Here is a 5,957-nt window from a genome sequence, read left to right as displayed (position 1 = left end):
ATCTCATATCTGTGGCTAGATTTGGGCTAAAAGGACCACACGGGCGTGTGGGCCCATTTGGGTCGAGAAGAGCTTTAGGCCCATTCGTATTATTATCCCTTTTTAGAATACTTTAGTCTACCAAATTACTGAAATACCCCTAGTTATAAAATTACCAAAGCGCCCCCGGTTTATAAAATTACCCAAATATCCTCGATTTGTAAAATTACTGAAATACCCTCAGTTTGCAAAATTACTGGAATACCCTCAACTTGTAAAACTATTAAAGTACCCTCGAATTACAAAATTACTATTTTACCCTCGATTTAAAAAAATTACTGTTTTACCCTTTATTGAAAGAATTATTGTTTTACCCTTGATTGATAGAATTACTGTTTTACCCTCAATTTACAGAATTACCGTTTTACCCTCGATTTACAAAATTACCGTTTTACCCTCGATTTATAAAATTACTGTTTTACCCTCGATTTACAGAATTATTATTTTACCATCGATTTACAGAATTACTATTTTACCATCGATTTGCAAAATTACTATTTTACCCTCGATTTACAGAATTACCGTTTTACCCTCGATTGACAGAATTACTATTTTAACCTCGATTTACAAAATTACTATTTTACCCTCGATTTACAAAATTACTGTTTTACCCTCGATTTATAGAATTACCGTTTTACCCTTAATTTATAAAATTACCATTTTACCCCTAGAATGTTAAATGATTGTTTTGCCCTTGTGGGCAAGTGACCGACTTAACCGTGTGGTTGTGGTTTGATTGTGAATATATGTTGGTGATATGAATGACTTGACTGTGACTGTTTGATTCAAGTATGGGCATGATATTCTGATTCTGTATGTTGTATGCCATGACATGTATATCTGTTGCATGGGACACGAGTTTATATTGATGGAGGAAGTGTTCGGTGGCCTCATTTATGTCTGGTGGCCTTGCCACATATATCTGTTCTGGTGACTTCGTCACAATATCTGGCAGCCTCGCTGCAATCTGGTGGCTTTGCCACATATATATATATATATCTGTTCTAGTGGCCTAGCCACAATATCTGTATCTGGTGACTTCGTCACAATATCTGGCAGCCGAGTAGTCTCCCCACATGGTGTAAGGTTGGTACGGGGTGTATACTACCGGATTGGGTTGGGATTGCATTCACATTCGGTTTTGATTACATTACGATCTGATTACGATTCGATTCGTCACCTAATTATGATTCTGACTCTCGTTTTGTTTCTAGTTCTGATAATGTTTCTTATTCTGTAATAGGCTAAGGCCCATATGGTACTATCTCGTTAAAATGGGCTAAGGCCCAATTGATCTGAATCGTAAGTAAATGAGCCCAAACTTTTAATTCTTTTATATGACTGACTGTTCCTTTTATATAGTAGGGGATTTCACACTGAGTTTTCGTAAACTCACCCTGTTTATTAACTTTTCAGGTAATTTCCAACCTTAGACGGATCGAAGCTGCGAGGGGCACGGAGGAAGTCATACACACTATTTATGTTACAGTTTTGATTATTACTTTTAAATATTTTTATGTGGGTTGTAGTAAAGCCGTTCTAATTTTCTAGATTTCAAATTTAGAATTTTATTCATTGTTCTTATAATTGCTAGTATTAGAACATGGTTTTCCAAAGCAACTACTGTTGTTCAAAACATCACGTATCTACAATTGTTTTTAAAATTAAGCTTCGTAACTGCCGAGATTTTTACAAGGTTGTTAAGAATGTTATTCAGTTGAGGTTTTCTAATAAGGTTTAAGAAGGGTATAAGTTTTTAATTATTAAGAAGGGTTTTTAATGGAAACATGATTTTCGAAAAACATTTCAATGTGACACACTAGATTCGAGCCAAACTTTCAGGCCGGGTTTGGGGTGTTACATTTAGTGGTATCAGAGCCTAGTTGCAACAACTCGGCTGTGGATTGGGTTTTCAAAGGTTGAATTTCAAAAAATTATTTTCAACCACGTGGTCTGTTTGAAGTATTTCTCTTAAAAAGTGTGGCACACCGAGTGTCCGGCGCCAAATCCGTAAGTCTTCTAAATACTTTTGTCTATTTAGAAATTGAAATACTGCAGATTCCTTATATATTGGTCTGAATTTAAATTTGGTATTTATTTTCTGTGGATGTGATGTTTGGATATCGAAATTGTATATATGTGTGATAAATATGTGTCTGCTTCAGTGAAAAATTGTTGTATGTATGAGATGTTTCAAGTTCTAATTGAAGTGTGATAGTGATAGTAGGATCAGAGTGCGCAGCAGTAGCATAGTGGGGTAGATATTACACGACTACCGTGTTAGATGGAAAGTTCGGGGATGAAATTTCTTTAAGGGAGGTAGAGTTGTAACACCGTGAATTTGGGCCTAGAAGTTTTGGGCCTTAAGCATGGAAGCGTTTGAAGGCAGCTTATAATATTTTGTTGTGCATGTAAATTTCGTTAATGAAGGCTTGTTTTAGTGGTTAAATGTGCTGAGAAGTGTTGGAGAAGTCCCGCCTTCAAACACGGACTCTAGCAAAAATTTTGGTTTAAGGTGAATCAAACCACAGGTGTAGTAGGTAGGCCTTAAGAAAATTGTTGGAGAAATTATGCCACAAAAAGCCTTGTGGTCTAGTGGCAAAGTAGCGCCACATAAGAGGCAGGAAGGTGGCGTCATAGAGTTGGCAAGGAGGTCCAGGGTTCGAAACTCATGGCAATCAAAGAGCATTTATTTTGCTAACAGGGGGAGGCAAGAGTTGGTGTTTAATTTAAACTCTGATGATGGAGGGATCCCACATCGGGAAGCTAACATAAGAGTGGATACGAAGCTGGCTTTAAATATAGAGAACAATGAGGAGAGTAAAGGTACCTTTCTTGGCTGGTCCCTTTCGCTTTATGGCGTGCTTGTTTGGGTTGGGCGTCGGCTGAGAGTGCTCGGAGCGCGAATTAACTCCAGTCTCCTATTAGGTGTGTGTTTCTCACTACTCTAGCTGTAGGATGGCTACTTCAGGCCGCGATGGGCCGAAAGAGGCCATGTGGGCCCAATAGGCCTACGGGCCCAATTGGATAAGTTGTTTGATTGTGTAGTAAATATTGGACTAGGCTAGGTGAATCTCATATCTATGGCTAGATTTGGGCTAAAAGGGCCACACGAGCGTGTGGGCCCATTTGGGCCGAGAAGGGCTTTAGGCCCATTCGTATTGTTATCTCTTTTGAGAATACTTTAGTTTACCAAATTACTGAAATACCCTTAGTTATAAATTACCAAAGTGCCCCCGGTTTATAAAATTACCCAAATATCCTCGATTTGTAAAATTACCGAAATAGCCTCAGTTTGCAAAATTACTAAAATACCCTCAACTCGTAAAATTATTAAAGTACTCTCAAATTACAAAATTACTATTTTTACCCTCGATTTACAAAATTACTGTTTTACCATTGATTGACAGAATTATTATTTTACCCTTGATTGATAGAATTACTGTTTTACCCTTGATTTACAGAATTACTATTTTACCCTCAATTTACAAAATTATCGTTTTACCCTCGATTTACAAAATTACCGTTTTACCCTCGATTTATAAAATTACTGTTTTACCCTCGATTTACAGAATTATTATTTTACCATCGATTTACAGAATTACTATTTTACCATCGATTTGCAAAATTACTATTTTACCCTCGATTTACAGAATTACCGTTTTTGTGACAGCCCTAAAGTGACCCTAGTCGGAAAGCAATTTCGAGACCGCTAAACCGAGTCACCAAATTATTTGAATATGATATCTATTGCCTAAAATATGTGATTATGAATGTGTGAAGGTTTTAAGCTTTGATTTAGTAAATTGCATTTGAAATTAGTCGATAGGACTTATGTGTGACACTTTTGAAATGTGATAGGTAATCTATAAGGATCTATTAGTGCATGTAATCAAAGGGGTGGACTTGCATGTCAATTTCCCCCTTTTTAATTGCTAGTGGCCGGCCATGACAAAGGGTGATGGGCAAAACATGTCATAAAACATGTTGTGACAATGGTGTATGTTAGGAAAAATAAAATAAGGAGTATGGGTAATAAAGAAATGGGAAAAAAAAAAGAATGGTGTGAGTGTCCCCCCCCCATTGCCTTGAGTTGAGGGAAAGAAGAAAAAAAAAGTTTCCATCATTTTTCACTTCTTTTGGCTGAAAATTCTAAGGAAGAAAGAAAACAAGTTGTGTTCTTTGGTTCTTCTTGGCCGATTTGAGAGGGGGAAGAAAGGAGTGAAGCAATCGGTCATCTTAGGTCGATGTTAAGGTAAGGAAGTTGATACTAGTTCTTGAAATCCTAGTTGATTTTGAGTGAGATATCAAGTTATTGTTGGTAACCCATGTTGAAATTGTGATTTTGGAATAAGTAAGGTTTTCGGCTATGGAGATTAATAAGGGTGATGGTTGTGTTTCATGCTAAATCTTGATGATTATGAGTTCCTTTCTTGGGTCTACCTTAGATCCATGAAGTATACTTTTATTTGGTGTTGTTGGAAGTATCGGCCATGGTATATCCATAAGCATGATTTATGCTTATTGCATGATAGGTAAGATTTGTGTTTTGGATATATGTTTATATTTGGTTATAATCAACTTGTGATTCAGCTCTTGCACACATATATATATATATATATATATATATTTATATGTTTGCACATGATGTATTGGTATGACATATATACTATCTCAAGGTATATATTTACATATGATGATGTTTCGGTTATGAAGTAAATGATTGATGCGTATTGAGTTACAATATGTAATGTGTTAGTTAGTAAAATGTATGCCAATTATGTGTGATATTAAGTATATAATTGGCCTCAACATGGACATGCATATTCGGCCACATGAGGTGGATTGGTGTGCATGCATTAGGTTAGAGGCAAGCATATTGATGCCTATTCTTGGCTTAGATAATCGGCTAAAAGAGAGTGTGGACTATTGTGTTGAGTTAGATTCATGATTTCGTACATATGTGACTATAATGTCTAATGAATATATATGGGCTAAGTACCTTGAGTTCCTCTTTTTGATACTCAAATGATTAAATCAATTTGTTTGTCAATTTAAGCTCAAGAGCAAAGGGGAACTAAATCCGATAAAGGGAAGGAAAAAGTGGTCGAATAGCCATCGAAATCGTTCGACAACATCCGAGGTAAGTTTTCGAGTAATGGAACTTAGATTATGATTTGATTAGATCATGTTTTAAGCAAATCAAAATCATGCTCTTTGTGTGTGGCTATTGAGCCGAAATTGCAAGTGTGAAAAGTGCCTTGTGTTTGAATTTTGCTAATGAAAATGAAATACTGAATGTGTCATGATTTATTGATAAATGTGCATGGTTATTGAATGATGTCCGGGCTAAGTCCCGAAGGCTTTGTGCTAAGTGACTATATCCGGACTAAGATCCGAAGGCATTCGTGCGAGTTACTAAATTCGGACTAAGATCCGAAGGCATTTGTGCGAGTTACTAAATCCGGGTTAAGTCCCGAAGGCATCATGCGAGTTACTATAACCGGGCTATGTCCCAAGGCATTTGAACGAGTAGCTATATCCGGTTAAATTCAAGGTACGTGATTCGGGAATGAATGAACTTGCTGTAAAAATTTCAGTTAATACGCTTGTGAAATCCCAACAATGAGGTATGTTTCAGATGTGCTTTGAATTAGTTGAGCCCTTACAAATAAGTATTCGCTCGGTTGATAAATGAGCTACCGGCCTTTAGCTAAGTTGATCTTTGTGTATGAATATAAGGGTTGGTAATGTGAAGTAAGTATGATATTGAGAATTTGTGCATATGAAATTATCTGTTTAGCTACATGAATGCTATACTTTGGTTGTGTTTAAATTCATGGCTCAAACTTACTAAGCATTAAATGCTTACTCAGTTTTCTTTGATTTTCTGCTTTATAGATTTTGGTTCTTCACTA

The sequence above is a fragment of the Gossypium arboreum genome, chromosome 1 (assembly GCF_025698485.1).
Source record: "Gossypium arboreum isolate Shixiya-1 chromosome 1, ASM2569848v2, whole genome shotgun sequence".
Taxonomy (NCBI): domain Eukaryota; kingdom Viridiplantae; phylum Streptophyta; class Magnoliopsida; order Malvales; family Malvaceae; genus Gossypium; species Gossypium arboreum.
This window is presented reverse-complemented; position numbering follows the sequence as displayed.